Raw genomic sequence first — 18774 nt, forward strand, 5'->3', positions numbered from 1 at the left:
TCAGTCACATCAGATGATGTATCACAGACCAAAAAAGGCTGTTAAAGAAACCTTTTAACATTGCTGAGTCAAATGGCTCATTTCAGGAAACACTAGAAAAAGGGGTGTTTGTGCAGTCTTTGTGGCAGCCTTCTGCCTACATATTACAAAGCAGTCTTTAATTATGGGATCATATTATTACTTGTTTCTGCAGAACTCCTGCCTTATTAAGCACATGTTACTCCATTTGGGAACAGCCACTCAGGGCTTTTGCTTTTCTCCTGTATTTTCAGAACACATCTTAATTCTTTCTGCTTTCTGCAAACTGTGTAAGACTGCCCTGAAAATACTGACTTTTCTGTATCAGTCATTCTTATATTATCTTGCATTTAGGAATTCATATTTCTGAGCTCTGCAGTGAATGGATGGGCACTTCCACTGTAGAGGTAGAAAAAAAATGATTTGAAGTATGAGTAATTTTACATTTAGGTGTACAGTGGAAGCTGTTTGGGGTCACTGTGGAGTTGTCAGCACTGTGCTCTGGCCCTGAGTGAGAATTTAGCATGGGGAAGGAGGTTGGTTACCAGAACGTGGCTAGGGGCTGGGAATGAGACAGTTGGCTAAACTGTGCAGCAGGAAACTGGAATTTAAACTGCTCAGAAAAGCTAATTCTTTAACTTTTTCTTTTCTGGGATGGCAGAATCCTTTTACTTTATTCAAGATTCATATATCACCCCATGTGAGTATTAAAAGCCTAAGTTACCACAAATTGAATTGATATATTATTGAATTAAAATAAGATTCCACAAAGTAATCCTTCATGCATGTGACACTCCAGAACTCTCATTTATTTCTGATATGAATGCCTTAAATTGAACTTGATTTTTAGAAGTGAGTGTCATTCTTCTCTGTATTATTGAAGCTTTGCGTTTTATTCTTTGATTTGCTGTTTGTTGAAAGGAAGCTGCCTATGGTGGTATTGAAAGAGGGTGTTTTAAACTATTAAACCTTAACTAGCGCTGCTCCTTGACTTTTCAAAGTTGTGTAGCTGCCATGGACCTGTTTGATGAGAACTCTTAGCATCATCTGAGACTGCAATGGATGTCCTCTGACTTGAGGTCTGTAAATGCTTCCAAAGATTTTATAGGGAACTTGAAATAAACAATTTAATTTCTCTGCCTCAGTAACCCTTCTGTACTGGGATGCTTTGCTGTATGGTACTAGAATTGGGAAGGTGAAGATTATAGGCCAGGAGGTATTTGGACATTAAAACAGTAGGAGCCTGTAAAGGAGAAGGGAGACTGTTCATTTAGTACTTCCTCTTGAAAAGTTGTAATTGGCAGGGCTGAGTGTGGTTATGTGGTTGGAAAGTGGTAGTCAGTGGTGAAGCTCCAATTTGACTTTATGGGCTCAGGACCACATCTGAGAATAACAGAAGAAATGCTCGAGGATTTTCTAGGAACATGTAAATTCTCAGGAAAAGAAAGCAAAGATATTTCTCAAGCATATTTTCATTACTACGGAGAAAAGAATAACTCACTTTGTGATTTCCTGACACAAGTGTCCAGGATCCTTAACTCCTGTGAACTGGTAGCATTTCTTGGAATTTTGATAGAGCTATGCTGATCTGTCCTAGCTAGGAGTCAGGCCTTTGAGTATGAAATCTGATGGAGGAAGAAAAAAGTTTCAGGCAACTCTTGTCCTCACAAAAAGCTTCTGACCATGTTAAATCTTATAGTGTTGATGCCAAGAAATGGAAAAATTTTAAGAGCAGATAATAAAAGGATATGGTTTAATATTACTTGCAAATGGATAAATTGAATAAACTCCTGGAAATTAGAATTGCTATGAGGGAGACATTGCATGTGAATGAGAATGGGGAACAATTAAAAATTGCAGGCTCATAGCAACAGAAGTATCTTGTCATGAGAATAAAGGAATTACTTGAATAGGAAAAACAGTAACAACACTGATCTCTTGTGAAAGTCAGTTTTTGTTTGTTACATATTTTATTGCACTGTTGGTACCCTTGCAGTGTTTTGAGTTGCACCCTTGAAAATGTGTTCAAACAGTAAATAAATGGGTAACAGGATCATCTAGAAAACCAAACAGAAGCTCTGAGGGTCTTTCACTGGAGAAGTACCAGCAGTGCTCAGTGTACTTTTTGTGTGAATTCCTGTCTCTGAAACAGGCAGACTAAAATCAGACTAAAATTGAAAGGGTATGTGCTCCTGGAAAACTAGGCTCTTGGCTTCCATTGAAAATACTGAATGTGTATCTGCTCCTTTTTTGTACAACAGGGAAGGTGCCCTACAGATCTGTTACATTACTGCTGCTTCAGCTCTGAGCCACAGATCATTTCACATGTGTAAACAATTTCAAATATTCTGTGGGTTTTAGAACTCATTAAACTTTGCATTTCACTAGAAGTGGTAAGAGAGGCTATCAAAAAGTACCATAGCAGATGAGGAATTGTCTTAGGTTATTTTAACTGAGCACTGAAATTTCTATCTTTTTAAGGAAATGGAAGATTACTATGTTCTTCCTTCACATGGACTGCAGTGAGCAGGCTGCTGAACCAGTGGGCTTCAAATGTGAACGCCAGTGCAAAATGTCATTTAGCTGAGTGTACCTTCAGGGCCAAGGCTGTGCAGCCACAGCTCCTGCAGCTCAGCTTCATCACATGCAGGCAGGCGAACAGCCAAAATCTTGGACTGTCCTTTATCTTCAGTGAGCAGATCAAAGAATGGTAAATGCGCAAGGCTGGAAGAAATTGCAAGAGATAAAATGCAGATCTTGGTTGTGGCAGCAGGTTTCCTGAGGTATCTCCATCCTGTTGATGTGGTTCTTTTCAGCTGTCCAGTGAAGGCAACTGACAGCTTCAGAAGGTTCCTAATTTAGTTAGATTACCCTAAATTGCCTTTGCAAGCCTTTCAGACATGTTGAACAACTGCTAGCATTATACTTTGTAGGATTATCTCCTGGGCTAAGGCATGCCTGTGTGTCAAACAACAGTTAACAGTAAGAGTTTGATGGCTCTGACAGAAGAGCTCTGGAGAACCTGTTAGGAACCACCTCTTTAGTGGCACCTGAATATTCAATTGTGCACTTGGCTATTTCTGTGGGGTGTGACTTGCCTCCACCTAAGAGCCAGCACAGCAGAGAGGAATGTGGGCTTGCACTGCGGCTCTGGCTGAGCAGCGTTGTGTACCTGGGCTCAGCCTGTTGGTTCATCAAATATGATGTTGGTGGATGAAGCTCTATGTGGCAACATTTCCTTTTTTGCTGCATCTGCCACAAAACCACTTTGGATCATTGAATTCCACGGCACTGATTTTGGATGATTTTGAATGTGATTAAATACTTGTAAACTCTTTCAGCTCGGTATTTTTTTCTGGCTGCTCTCACAAAACATTGCAAGGAGGTGAGCCTCATGGCTCCCTAACCCTAACCATAACCCCAACTCCCTGAGCACACATTCAACTGTGTCCCCCTGCCCCAAAGAATATAGGCTATATGTGCTGCCCTTTTCCAGTAGAAGTAGATTTGCCCATCTGTCTGTCAGATTTTTATAACTAATTCAGAGTTTGTTTTGGGAGTCTGAGTTAGGTTGACAGGTCTCCAATTCCTTGTGTGCTTATCATCCTCTTTCCTTTTTATGGTGGTTGATGGTTCTGTGCTTGCTTTTAGGCAGTGCTTTAGGTCTTCTCTCATTTCCTGTGAGTCCACAGTGTCAGTGGTTTAATCTATTAGTGTGTGGTTTCAGTCTATTGGTTGGGGTGTTTTTAATGATAAAAAAAATAAGATTTAATTTGCTTAAGTTGACTTTCCTACATGAATTCCTTCTTTAAATATATTTCTCTGGTCAGCACTGTAGTCAGTTGATACCCCAACTTTGTTTTACCATAAAGTAGGTTTTCTCTGTATTTTTATCCCACCTCTAGTACTTTTCTGCATTTTTTTGGCCTCCTATGAAGCCCTACTGACCTGTGTGGAGTTGCTTAGAATCTGTCTTTTTTCTTTGAGATTCACTGCCCTTAATCTGCTCTATTTGTTTCTTCCTTAAAGTTGAATAGTTGGCATTAACATTTTGTGATCACCATTACCCAATCCATCTTCCATCTTCAGATTTCCAAACAGTTTCTCCCTTTTAGCCAAACCAGCTCCATCTTCTGACGTGAATCATCCCCAGGGTGTTGGAAGATGTGTCCAGTTATGCCAATTAATTTTTTGGATAAGCTCAGCTATCATTATAGTACGTGCTCATCTCTTGGGGCAGGTGTATACTGAAACATGAAAAATACTGGACAGCTTTATTTTCCTACTGGATGTTATTGGAAAGCAGTTAGTGAAAGACTTTGGTAACCAGAGCTGTCAGTGTGACTCCTTGCAGGAATAAAAGCTGACAGCATTAGCAAATGCCACTGTAGTTACAAGAAAGGAGTGGATAGTTTTGTTCAGTGTAGACTTTAAAGACAGCTCCTGATTTTATCATCCAGCAAGTATTCAGAAGTCAAAATGCCAACACTTCACAGTGCTAATCTTGTTTTCTCTGAGTCAAGCAGTTTGCATGGCATTTTATTAGTAGTCTTTTCCAGAATATATCCCCTGTTCACCACAGGCTGCATGAGTCAGGGTTGTGATTTGGAAAGTCTTGATGTTTTTAAAGTGGAGTTAACAGAGTGTAACCATAGCAGGAGTGTAAAGAGGTGTCTGGTTGGCGTTTTGTGGCCATTGTAGCAACAAGTCTGTTTTCCTTTTATTATGACCACAGATAGTAGGATGAGTCTGGAGTCTCTAGGAGTAAATAATTGTGGACCAAGCTGTTAAAATACTCAAAATTCTGCTTGCTTGAGGTGCGAGAGTTGTGTGCTTCTCCATCATTGCTCATCAGAAGCCTGAGAAAAGGGGTCTTGCTGGAACCATTCATTCCTCCTTGTCTTCAGGTTTGGATATGAACTGGGAGCTCCTCAGAGATTGGAGGGTGCTGAATGGGGTTTTGCTCAAGAGGGGAATATTATGTATGAGCTGTTACATGGTTGTGTTTTTCTGACCATTGCTAACAGTGTCTGGGCCAGTAGTGTCTTCCTAAAGAATGCTCAATCTTTGGTGCATGACTCTGCACATGGGGGTAGTGCCTTAGACAAATGTAATTTAGTAGACCTAAGCGGCTTACAGCTGATTTTCTTCTCAGACATACGGAATTAACCAAAGATAGTAAGATCCATGCCTGGCCAGTATATTGTAAGAACTGACTTTTCATTTGCTGGTGTTGAGAGGAAAGAAGAAATAGTTGAGCTTGACTTTGCTTCTTCTGTTCTCCTGGTTACACCTCCATCTTCATCGTCAGTGACATTTATGTCACAATTACTCACCCTTACCACAGCAGTGTGCTGTAGAGACTTAAGTTTTTTCTGCTTTTGGAAAGTTGCCCCTTGCTTAAAAGGAGGGAGGGATGGGGTCCTTGCTTTCTGTGCATGATTCAGTCGCTGCTTCCTGTTAACTTTGGTGAGACATTGAATCTGTCCTTCTCTACCTTTCTGTGAAAGTAAATGTTTTCTTCTCTAGCTTTGGTAAAGTCAGAGATGAGCCTCCCATTGCTTTCAGTGACAACCCCTATGCTTATGGCTACAGGGAAGCATAGCAAAGTTCACTAAAAGTACAAGGTGCTTTTATTCCTGCTGACATTTATCTTTTCTCTATATTTCCTTTGTGAAGCAATGAGTATCTTAAATAGCTTTGTCCAGCCGTGAGTTTTGTTACCTGTATTTTGGCAGAAGTTAGCTCTGCAGGTAGGATTCATGCTGATTGAAGATGATAGGCTGGAAAATTGTCCATTTGTTGGCTGTTGACTTGAAGCTGGGTGGGGAAGTCTGTACTTCTTCCTTCTCGGGCAATTCTCAGGCAATTGTAAATGCCAGCAATTTGCAGTTTATAGGTGCTTCTCCCTTGCCTAGCCATTCCCAAGATTTGCAAAGCATTAATTAGTTCTTGTTAATGCCACTGTGATGATATTATCCCCATTGTAAGATATGTTTAGTAACTCAAGCACAAAGCAAAAATGCCCAAGGCCCTGCAGTAAAACAGCTGTAGTACCAGAGAATTAATTCTCTGTGACTGCTCAGCAGCACTTCCCTGTTGCAGATTTTCTTTGGTACTTGATACCACGTTACCTGATACTGAATTAATAGGTCCCGTCAGTCTGGTCTGCAGTTTGTAAGCACATCATTTGTTACTCTGCAGTGTAACTGTGGGATTCCTGGCAACAAGGAAGCTTTTGGCAAGTTAGGTTGTATTATCTACATTGTTTGTTTGCTGACTCCTTGTACTTAGGGCTGTTGCTGTGTCTTCTCTAATTTTTGGCAAATCATCCCCAGTTAATCTAGATACATGAAAGGTCTTCTTCCTTCAGATCATCTTCTTTCTGTAAAGAAGGAAGGGATTTAATAGTTTCTAAGAAACTCTCATCCTAACAGACATAGCCTGTGCTTCAGAGGAATCAGCTTTTCCATGGATATGCACTTTATACAAAAACAGGCATTCTGAAGGCTTAGGCTCTTTGGTAAGACATGGTCTGATGCAAATCAAGGGATGTAAGCTATAATGGCAAGAGAGGTTCTAGTCACTGGAAAAGAGCATTTGGTGTAACTTTACACATGTTACTAAAAGCAGAGAAGGAAAACATGTGACTAGCATGTCACAATTCATGAGTCTTTAATTCATATAATAAAATTAAAGCTTTCCCCTTTAACAGCTGCCACTAACTGACACTTTTTGTTTTGTTTCAGATTGTGGAAACCTGAAATAAAATATCCTGCGACTGACAAGGTGACAGCAACACCATAAGGTGAGTCTACTGTTTTTGTTGGTCTCGTATCAGTCATTCCAGGGGTCTGGAAATACTGTGCATCTTGACTTTTCTGGGATGGATTGCCTAATGAATCTCTGGGGCTTGTTCAAACAAACCCAAATAGTTTGACAGGACTCCTCCTATGCCTGCATGTACATGAGTTATGTACTGTAATGGTGTTTCAAACAAAGAAAATATGTACATTTTCTGTGCTGCACAGTGAAGGTGTTTATGGCACAGAGATGGAAACAAGTGAAAATAAAAACACATTGGGGTTTTTGCCAAGTTTTTTGTGTAGGCATCTTTTCTGTAGGAAATGTCCTCCTGCCATTACGAGTTGAGCTATCCAAAAGCTGCTGCTGCTGAGTACGAGCACTGCAAGTTGAATCTGTGACGTGGCATTTTTTTCTTTTCACACTTCAAATTTAGAGTTCACAGCTAGCAAAAAAATATTCCCTGCAATATGTGCTGATTACTTGTGTGTTAGTCACCACATGCTCACCTTGTCTGAGGATTCGTTGTTCTGCTCTGTTGAAATGTTTTATTGAGGTTGTTTATGGGATATGCAAATTTGGAACAGATTCAAAGAGATGCTGATCCAAGGCTTTCCCTCTTGCACCCCTGGTATTATCTTTCTAGAGGGGAGTTTGTGTAATGGTGCAGACAGCTTTTAGTTATTTGAACTACTCAAGTGAAAAACAGCACAAAGAGAGATGGTAAGCACCATTTTCACTTTATCCATTGATAACTGGAAGAAGAATTACTTGGTCATTCCTCTTCCAAGAAAAGTTAAGTTTTCAAGCACCAGGTTTATCTAGTTATAATGCACAGTCATGATGAAGTTGGATTTTGTTCTTTGGTTTGGTTTTTTCCTTTTCTGTAGTTGGTTCTTCTTTATAGGGTGGAGAATGGAGTGAAAACTGGGACATGTGTAGCCTGTATCTGTGTGCTGGGGGCAGTTTCTGGTCACAACATTGCTGCTCTTACTGTAGCTTCACATTTCTCTCTTGGAGGTCATAGTTTCTTCCTTTGTGTGAAGGTGTGAGTCTTTCTGGAGTATGTGTCTACAGCCAGAGAGTGAGTGGTGGTATTTCAGTGCAGAGCAGCAGTCTCCCTGCTGGGTATTTCAGAGTGTGTTTCTTGTCACCAGCCTTGAAATACTGCATTATAACTGTGATGGGCTGCAGTGCAGATATACCACTTGTATTTCTCAAGATGTTTTAAAAAATTGCCACAGTCATGTAAGCCTCCCCTCTTGCAGTGAGAGAATCGAGAGAATTTATCAGCAAGGCTCCTGTTGTCATTGTTCTTGAGTGGAAACTGCCGGAGACCCTGCTCATGGTATTAATCCTTATCCAGTGAGGTCTAGCTTTGATTTTAGCGAGATTTAATGAGGTTTCTTATATCTGCTCCTTGTCAGCGTCTGCATGTCATTGAAGTTGAATCATTTGGCAAAAAGTTAAATGGTCAGGAAGAGACAGGTCTTTCAAAGCTGTAGTAAGGCCAAATGCTTTAATAGGAAGAAGTGATTGAGGATCTGAGCTAAAAGTGCAGACCAAGCTGTTTGGTGGGTGCCCCTTGCAAAGAGCAGCAAGGAAGTTGAGGAGAGTTCATTCTGCATTTTACTTCACTGGTGCTGGTCTTTGTGGCAGGGTTTGAATGCCAAAGGTCTGTTCTTACTAAAGATATATCACAGCAGATGTGTGTAACCAGGAAATTCAGAGCAGGCTAGTGAACTTCAGCTGGAAGGGATAGGTAAACTCCTGTCTGCTCACAGACAGAGTTGAGTAGTAATCCAATTCTTCCAGTGCCTACAATATTGATACTTTCACCTGCATTTGAGCTGCTCACAGTTTATCAATAGAAGCTGTGTTCCTGCATAAATGGTGAGTAAATACCTTCTTGTAATTAAATAATCCATTGTCTAAATCTCATTTTATTAAGCTGAACACAGTAGAGACTAGAGGAGCGGTCCTGCACCAAGGCTGTTTAAACACATAAAACTTTTTCAATTTTATTAGGTTTTGTTCTTCTCTTTCTGCCTTCTCCATGTGAATCTAAGGCACATGCAGATCATGCATGTTCTCTTTTTTTGTCTTGATAGTCTTCCTTATAACCCTCTCTTAGGCTTGTACACAACCCATATAATGGCACAGAGAAGCTCTTCACCTATTTATGGGTCTCACTCTGTTGCATCACTTTCTGAACTGCCCCAGCACCTTCTTTGCTCATCAGACAGCAGTGTATCTTGCACAAAGAGATGAAAGCAAGACTGCTTGTCTCTGCAAGCTCAGGCATGAATTGAACATAAATATTACCTAATTTTTCATGCTTTAAGGGCAACGAAACCCCAATCCTCAAAAGAAAACATTAAACGTAAGTAGAACTGTTGTATTTTACTGAGAACCTGGGGAAAAAAAAAAAGGCAACAAAAAGATGGTTTTATTTCTTATCAGGATATTTCACAGGAATAACCTAAATGTATGTAATGGTACCAAAGCCTGGATTTATTCAAGGTGAATTTCTCTGTGGTATGAACAGAAAACAGAAGAGAACTTTTTCAAAAGCCTGAAGATCTGCATTGCCTAGCCTAGCATTAGGCCCTTGTATGTCATTACTGCTTGCAAGCAGTGTGCTTACCCTGCTCACCTCCTGCAGAGAGCAGAGACTGTAGAAGAGCATCTCAGGAAGCTGGGAAGGTCACGTGCAACTGAGCCATTTTCTCTCCTTCCATTGAATCTAGAAGAAGAATCTAGAATATGTAGAATGAAAGAAATGAGTGAGCTGTTGTTCTTAGAAGCTCTATAAACAGACAGAGCGAGCTGAACATTTTAGCCTTTATGTTGTTTTTAAAAGATACAAGAACTGGCATCACCACTTACACTGTGGAGTCTTTTGTACTTCTGTCTTTAAATTGCTGCTGTTCTGGGCTGTTTCTCTTGTACAAGTGATCTGCTGTAGCCCAGCAAATAAAAAATTGTAATAAGGCACCTGATCTCTTGGGGAAATCTAAGTTTCATTCTACCAGGGTATACTGGTTCTCTAGTTTCCAGTGTAAGTTTATGCACCTCAAATTGTTTTGCAGAGCTGCTTACCTGTACACACCATTACCATTCCTCCTACTCTGCTGCTAGGATCAGAAAGTGTAAAGGGATTCAGCAGTTCAAATTGCTGCCAAAGCAGAGGCTCCTGAGGAAAGCAATGTCACATGTGGTACAGAGGAGTGAGAACAGTCCACATGGTCAAACAGCAGGATGTTATCCTTGGGCCCTACTTCTTTCTGTGTGACAGGTTTTCTGTATGATATTCTCCTTGTGTTAAGATGTAGAAAAAGAAAAGAGAAAGCCAGACCTATCTGTTGAAGCCATTGACATTACATCCAACATCCTTTGGAGAGAATCTCTTTGAGAGAGAATCGTGTGAGGTAGAAGCTATTTAGACTTAGCCTTCACTATTTACATTGACATAGTAAGCAACCTGAGCTTGCCCCAAAAAGACCTACCGGCATCCCAGTTTACTGGAATTGCTCCTTGTCTTGTTGTTCCAAGTTCTCTTCTTGTAACAAGGAGCCTTGCAGTGGGGTATGGGGCAGAGGGAGAGAGTTTCTCCATGTAGAGTTCTCCTCTGGTGTTTGCCCCCAGCAGCGCTTTGCTGGGATGTGCAAGGTGCTGCACAGTGGGCAGTCCTGTTAGCCCTGGCCAGTGGAAGGGCTGTGGAGCAGCCACTATGCTGCTGAGTTAGAAAAACACATGACCTGGGCTGCATCCAGCAGTTCAGGATGGAGGCCATCAAGCTGTGACATCAACCAGCCCAGGCTTGTGGCCTTGAAGAACTGTGTGATGCTCCCTGTGGTCATGGAAAAGCAGGAAAGGTGTTGGTGTGATGTCTTTTTCCCCAGAAGCTTGTGGGTAGGATGGGGACTAGGGGAGCCCTAAGACCTCTATCAGGGAGGCAAAAACCTGTGAGTTGCTGAATGAAGGTGGTGGCTGTAGAAGTTTTGCAGACAAACCAGTTGGCACCCATATGACTCTGAACCAGGTGTGCTGGTAGTATGAAACCTCACATTTCTCATTGGCATGGCTCTACCCAAGTTATCACAAGTATGTTGCTATTGCACAGCAGCAGAACTTGGTTTAGTTCTCTTTCAGGTGCATCTGGGCATTTGGGTTGCAAGTCCAAACTCCACTTGCCCAAATAATCTGAAGCCTGAGATTGTGAATGAACAGAAATAGGTGCTCTTTTAAGGGGCACTTTACTTTTTATTCTCTGAGATTATGTATGACGTATAAAGATGCAGTTTTCTGAGTAATAACAAATGCCTGGGTTACCATTCTACCAAACACCGTGTCTGAAACCCAGAGGCTAGCAAAGTATTTATTGAGGGAATGTCTGAGGAAGCTGTTCTTGATGCCAGCAGCTTCTGAGTGCTAGTTGGTTAACCAAGTAAATGTTTGTGGGTTGTATTTTAATGGCTAATTCCATTGCCAACTGTGTCTTCAGAAAATAAAAAAAAAAAAAGAAAAATGGAAGGAAAAGGTGGCACACAACTTATTTTTTCAGAGGAAAAATATTGTAGGACTGCAAGAGTCTGCTTCTACTTAATGCTTAGTCTTCAGACACTCTGAGATGCCATTCATTTATGTGGAATAAATTGCTATACCAGTTAGTAGGCCCTTACAATGCTTTTTAACCTTATTTTATTCAGTGGGACAAAACCCCATTCCTTACTACCTCCAGCATACCATACCAGAAACCTGGAAAGTAATAGTATAAGCAGTTTTGATTAGATCCTTCTCCAGAGCAGAAAGTAGGGGTTTTACTTTTGACTTCAATGGGAGTGGGAGCCAGACCTTTTTTGTGATGTGCAGCAGTGACATCTTCTGAGACAGTCTTGAAGAAATGTTATGCCCTTTAATTCTAACCTGAAAGGTTTACATTCAGCAAGACAAGTCTCTTTAGAGACAGAAAACATCTTTTATGAGATTATTTGATACAGCAGGAAAAATGGGTAAGTTTGCAGGTGAATGGTGAAGACCTGTATAAAGGTTTCTATTCCTGAAAGGTTTTCCGGTGTGTGTTTTTACTCCCTTCCCCCTTCCATGTGTAGGAGATAGTATCTTTATCTACAAGATTTGCTTCACTTAAAACCTTTGAAACGAGTGGCTGTAATGCCTTAACATTTTCAGTGTCTTTTATTATTGGTGGGGAGAGAGCATTTCAGTGTGTATAGGACTCAGAGGTAGAAGCTCTTCTGTTGCTTAGAGCCCCAACTCATATCCTGTTCATAGATTTTTATCTCCATTTCTTATATCTTCACAGGTTTCTGGACACATTACCACTTAAGAACTGATATGTCAAAAATCTTTCTTCCATAAAATCACTCATAATTTTTTTTTTTTCCTACCTGTACCTGTAATAACAGAACAAGGGTTAAAGCTATTCAAATATGATAGGGCTGTATGAAGTGTCTCACTGAAGCTCTGCCAAAAGGAAATGTCAGATTTTCTGGTGTGGCTAGGTATGTAAGAGAAAAGTGTTGACATCCTGAGGAAAAAGAAATTACAGTCATAGGAAGAATCAGTTATTTTTCTTCCAGTTCTTAAATGCTGCAGGCATAAACATGACTCATCATCTAAAGGTAATACAGTTTTTGCTTTTGTGTTGCTTCTCACCTTGGAAACTTATGATACTAATGGGAAGACATTCACCAAATTCTTGATTTTTCAGGCTTTGAAAGGTGGATTGTAGAATTCACTTCATTTGTGTGAGAAATGTATCAAGACAGGAGTTACTGACTTTAAAACTTTCATGTGAAACCCAACTGGTTTTGCTTAGAACTGATTTTCCTTTTTATTATTATAGTATATGTATACATATGTGTGAAAATATAGATAAATAAATAATACATAATATATAATTAGGTTATTTTTTTCTATGAATGAAGCACATTATACTTTTAAGAATACACAAGTCATACATCCTGTATTACATCTCTGGGTATTTCTGAGTAGCTGAAATAACATTGTCAGGTTTATGATTCCTAGGCTGTTAAGACTAGTGTCTGAAATCCTGATAAAATCAAGTCAACTGTATACTTCTAGGGGACTGGACAATGTTTTGATTCTGATCAAAAAAGAGAAAAATAATGTTCTTTGGACATCCATGTCTCTGTTGTCCATATTTACCCACTGCTGGCACACGGGGCTGCTTGTGCTTTGCTGTGTTTCTCCATCACATAGGTTTGTATCCAAGTGCTGTAAAATGTGGTGCTTTACATTGCCAGACATTGATACAAATGCACTTTTCTCACACTTTATTGTTGTGGTTGCTTTGAGCTGAGCTTCCAAAGACCCATCATCTGTATATGAGTCAATGGGAATGGTATGACTGAAAACATGAAAACATCAATCCTTAGTTTTTAAGTGCATTCCTAGGAGAGATTTAGTTATGGTATGGAACTGTAGGCAAGAATTCAAATGATTCATGTGCTTTTGACAGAGCTGTCTCACTCAGACTGCTCTTTCTAAATATTTGAATCAGAATCTCAGAGATAAGGGAAATTCAATTCATCACAATGGTGCTGCATTTGAAATCCAGAGCTTTATAAACTTCTGTTAATTACTTTTTTCCTTGAGGTACCTGTTGAACTAAATAATGATCTTTCTATAGAAAAAGATTATGGAAATACGTGTAACAGGGTTAGGAGCCAGGTGGGTGGTGAGGCTCTGTGTGGTTGAGTGTTTACATTTGAGAAAGGCTTTTGGACCTGGTTTGGAAAAACACCAGTCCGGGAACAGTGCCTGCACAAAAATTCTTGATGGGAGGTGAATGTAAAGGTGCAGGAGTCACAAATGAGTTTGAATTCATCCAAGACTGTGGGTAGAGGGGAAGCCCCTGTTCTCCAGCAGTGTACAGGGTACAGCTCTGTGTCTTTGCTCGCCTTGAGATGAGGAGGCCAAGTTTAGAAGCCAGAAAAATGCCACGTTACTCTTTTGTGCAGGTATTTTGTTCCAGAGTTGGGACAGTGAAGAAGGACAATTCTTGGAGCTCCAGTCCTGAAATACAAAGTGTCTCCATTAGTGTTTCCAGTTTGTGTCTGAGGAAATGAGGAATGTTAAGATATTAATGTTATCTGCAGGCAATAAGTAGGCAAGTCTGTGACCCAGCTGGGATAAGATTCCAATCTCCTCAGCCTCATGCAGCGCTTTGTTGTTTCTTCCACCAAAGCGGCTTTTTCTGCTGTACATCTTAATTAGCAGCTTAGCCTGATCTAACAACTGAGAAATAGCTCCGTAGTGCAAACAATAACTGTATGGGCAGATACTGGTATAAATTGTATTTTGTTTCTAATTAGAGCTGGGGTGCATGCCACATTACAATGTGCTCAGAAGGAGAAAATGTGGACTCCAACCCACCAAGCAGGAAACTATTGCTTTGGATGAAAATCTGATGCTTTTTTCAGACAAATTCAAAGGCAAGTTTCATATTGCTAGCTCAGCTCCATGGGCCATGGGAGCTGAGCTAGAAAGCCTGGACTTTTAAATACAATTCTGTCTGATTCTGCCAGTGTTTTGTATTGACAATTATGCATTTTCATAAGCAAGAGCTGAAACTAAGGATTGCTGTACTCAAGCTCTTCATGTCACAGAGCAATTGTGCATGTTGTATTTGTGCTAGAAGGCTTGAAGCAACAGGGCCAGATGCTTTTTTATCTCTGAAATTGCTTAGATCCATTGATTTCAATAGACTTGCACCCACATGCAGTTATGTCCTGCAAAACCAGGCACCTGAGTCTCAGAAAAACACCATGAAGATACCAAACAACATCTGTAGCATAGCAACAGGAAAGCCTTTATGCTTTTCTCATTTACAACTGGTCTTGGACCCTGGCAGCAACAGGGAGCATGTGGTGGAGGGTTTGCTTTCTCTTTGGTCAGACTGATCAAATTGTTTGGGAATGTAGTGCTGACTAAGTTTAAAACAGCCAGATATGGTAGTGGTTCAAGGACTTGGCTTTGAGGAGCCTCATCTTTGGTTCAGTTGTGTTCATCTGTTACCATGTGAGATGGAAGAAGCAATTCTCACAAAAGTACTGTAGTGCAAGAATTTGGCTTTTTTGTTTCTGTTCATCATGGACAATTCCATCCCTTTGTTTAAAATGGTTTCCTGGTGTCTCCGTGAATAGACAAAAGTGATTCTGTTTTCCTAAGTGCAGTACCATGGAGAGCACCTTACATGGAAAGGGAATTTCAGAACAAAATCTAGAGCTGAGTTTGAAGTGTTTGGTCTGTTCTTACAGCACTTCTAATCATAAACTAAGAATAGAATAATTTGCAGTTCAGAGAAATGTTGTAATCTCTTCATGCCTGTGGGAAAATATTGCTTTCACTGTGTTCTTTGGGGCAACTGCAATAATTTGAAGGAAAAGAGGTTAGGAAAGTTCTGCTGCATGTCAGCTGGAGCAGCTCTGTGTTTTCTTGGCTACTGTACTGATGCAAAACCCTCCATTCAGGAAGGTGATAAAATCAAATGTGCAAACAGAAGCAGCTTGCCAGTTATCCTACCCAGTTCTGTTCTAGGACCTGGTGGATGAAATCAGAGTGTCTGGGTGCTTGTGTTACTCCTGGCTGGAAAGGCCAGAGAGCAGTCAGAAGAGAAGCAGGAGATGCCCAGACCCAGCTCCCTGCTGATGGGAGGACCCCACTCTGGCACCCTGAGAGTCGAACTGTTCTGTATCCTGTGGTTGCAATGAAGGCAGCAGGAGTAAAGATGGGTGGGCCTTGCAGCCTGTTTGCTGAGGCAAGAAGGTTCATATTCAGCTGAGCCATACATGGAGAGGCTTCTGAGTTGGAGGAGACCTGTGGGTTTCATGGAGATTGTGCCATTTAGACCCTGCAGATTACCTGGACTAACAGTGGCAGGTAATTTCTTTTGAAGTAGGGCCTGATATTTTTTATCTAGAAGTCAGAAGCAGGATGTTGGTTTCCCTAATGCTGCCTACACCCACCCTTCCTCCATGAGTCCTCATGGCTGTGGCAAGACCTGACTTGCACAAGGGTGCTGCTCTTGTGTGTGGAACCATTTCCTGTATTTCTCATCAAGAAGATGGGTTTTGAAGATGCAAGCACTCCTCTTTGGGAGCAGTATTCACAGGATGGATCATGGATGCTGGCCACTGATGTAGTTGATGCAGTCTTTTTTAAACTGTAATCTCTTTAGGCAGCTAAGGAATGAAGCTGAAGCTGAAGGTTGCCCAGGTCTTTTCAAGGTTACAGAGTATATTTGCAGGAGAAGCAATCTGCACCTCATCTTTAGAATTGCTGTCAATCCAGAAGAGGGAAGGCAAGCCTTAAACTTTATTGTGGTTATGAATCATGTGTCTGGGCATAACAACTGTGATTTGTGGTTTCAGGGCATTTTTAAAGTGCATGACTTTGTGGATAAAACTTACTCTTGCAAGTGGGAGAAATAAAAGAGAAGGACATTTAGATTAAGTGGAATGACTGAGAAGTTTTAAAAGAAGCAGTGGAGTTTTTTTCTGTAGTAAACAAAAAGTTTAGAGTATTTGAGCAGGAAAGCCTAAGGTTAACTTTACTGGTCTGGAAATATTGCTGGCCTGTCCACAAATCCTGTGGTTTCCCTCTTGCACAGAGTCCCTTGTAGCGGTAGCAGGGGATGGCATTTTCCAGAACCTTCTACCAGTGGGCAACATGACCCAGCCCTGCAGCCAGGTCAGTGCAGGCTGAACCCTTGCTGCGAGGTTAAGGGGGTGCTCAGTGCATTCTTCTCAATCAGTGCAGAGCAGACACTGCCCTGCCTCTATTGGGCTGTCTGCCTTCATCAGGAAGCAGTATTTGCTCCCTAATTAGCTATATACAGCAGCTGGAGGTTGGAATTTAGCTATAAGTTCAGTAATGGCATATGCGGAATCAGAAAGAAGTAGAGGAATGAGGTGAAAGTGTGAGTTTTGCATTTGCAGGTGCAGACATTTCGAAGGGGGATGTTAAGTCCACAGTGTTTTTCCTATCAACTTTCACAAGGGCAGCAGATTTCAGAAGGCTGTTATCCACCCTATGAGTCTGAAAATGGGCTCTTTGGAGCAGGGGATAAAAATGATGCTGTGTTAATGAAAGAGTCTGGGACCTGGTCTGTTTGCATTGCTCTGGGTCTGTTTTCCAGGCAGATTGAACTAAATATTTTAGCTGTGAAATCCTGAGAAACAGCCTGTAAAATGTCAGTGCTTGCATTTCTAGAAAGGCTGTTTTCTTCAGCTCTGATTGATTTCCTCTGCAAGAATGCTACTTAGTTTTGAAGGCTTATGTGAGTTTGGTGTGTCTTAATAAATATGCCAGTAGACTCTTTGCATGGGAGCTGTCACATTCATCACTTTCACTTAAAGCTGTCTTTAATTCTCCTGTTTAAATCTTGCCCTCCTCTGGAGATGTTTTCTGTTTTCCCCTTGATTAACAAGTATTGCTGCAGACCCTCTTTTCCATCAGTGAGCAGTGGAGCGAGGTGTATTGGTGAGTTGTTGGGAAATGGGCACTGCTCTTGCTCCCATACACATCTTGTGTTTCAGAGGCACACAGCCCGTGTATTTTATGGGGCACTGTATCTCTCCACAGAGCCCCTGTGATTGTGTGCCTTCTCAGGTCTTGTGTAATGTGGTTGTGCTGCATTGTGCTAGGTCATGCCTTTAAACTACAGAATTTCTGAGTGCTGATTGCAAATGGAAAAGGAAAGACTGCTTGGATTATCAGCAGGAGAACAGTAGAAGACATGACCTTTCTTCTGCTCCTCAGGGCAAAGCAGATACCCATGTAGTGTTCTGCTTTGAAACAAATTGGTAAATAGCAGGGATATTTTGATCTATAACAGGTTAGCTGCTGAGGTCTTTGTAGGCTTCCTAGGTGCTGAAGGAGATGGAGTGGAAAAGACATTTCATAGATACAAGAAGTTGGAGAGAAAAGTCCTGTAGAGATGTAGGAATAGCTTATTCAGGCAGGAATAACAAAATCTGGGAAAGTTAGGCCAAATGAAGCGGTGCAGATGAAAATATTGCCTGAGCGCAGAGAACAGACTGTGACTATTTACCATGATGAGGTTAGATCAGGGATGGTGTGAGCTGCAGGGAGTGCAGCAGCTAGGAAATAAAAATGGCCAAAAGGTCAATGCTCAGAGCCAGGTAAATGAGCCATGCCATAGGACAGGGCAAGGGCAGTGCCAGAGCTCCCTGGAGATGTGATTCCAGAGGTGACGTATTCTGGTGGTGTCCTTGACAAGGAAAACAGGGCTGACAATGACTGGCTGTGCCTTGTGTGGTCACTTGAATTCATAGGAATTTGGTTTGATGAAGTTAGTACACTATGGTCTGCACATAAATGATGCCTTGAGAGGCTACCTAGAGCAGAGGCTAGACAGTGTTAAAGGAATAAAGTAGGTATTTATTAAAAAAGGCCTTGAAAGAATACACCTTGGGCAGTACAAGAGCCTGGCTGAGGCTCCACCCACCATGGTCACATTTTCACACTTTTTAAAGTTTTGGTCCATTTACATATTGGGGTTAACTGTCCAAATACAGCTTCAGGTTATGTAGTCACATCCTGCCAGTTTTCTCTCCTCAGTTCGCTGTTGTTTATACTTTTGGGCCTGAAGCTGTAATGGTGTCCTTGGTTCTTGGGCTGTTAAAGGATTGTTTTGTCTAACTAAACCATGAGGAGAACTTGCTGACATTTCATATGAAGTTCAGAGTTATATACCAATGCAGTACAGAATCTGGAACATGTGAAAGCTAAAACATAAAGAGTTGGTGAAAAACTTCAGGCTTCTGTAATGACCATCTTTTTTTACAGTTTTCATACTTTGCCATACACTGTAGCTGTGTATGATACAGGAGACAACTTGTCTCCCCAGGTGAGGGGTAGTCTAGCTTTGTGGGGTTCTGG

The 18774-nt window shown here is 41.1% G+C and overlaps 1 protein-coding gene across 29 annotated transcripts in view; it reads left to right on the forward strand.

Moving 5' to 3' along the window:
* The window catches only part of MAP2 (microtubule associated protein 2), a 219858-nt gene that overhangs the window by 37773 nt on the left and 163311 nt on the right, over positions 1-18774 (forward strand). For all 29 annotated transcript variants that reach the window (XM_088058647.1, XM_088058670.1, XM_088058646.1 and 26 more), the window contains exon 2: positions 6768-6826. The gene's annotated coding sequence lies outside the window, so the exon portion shown is untranslated. The remainder of the gene's footprint in view (positions 1-6767; positions 6827-18774) is intronic.

The sequence above is a fragment of the Pseudopodoces humilis genome, chromosome 8 (genome assembly GCF_049639895.1).
Source record: "Pseudopodoces humilis isolate 2021_Gansu_Grassland_sample_001 chromosome 8, ASM4963989v1, whole genome shotgun sequence".
Classification (NCBI taxonomy): Eukaryota; Metazoa; Chordata; class Aves; order Passeriformes; family Paridae; genus Pseudopodoces; species Pseudopodoces humilis.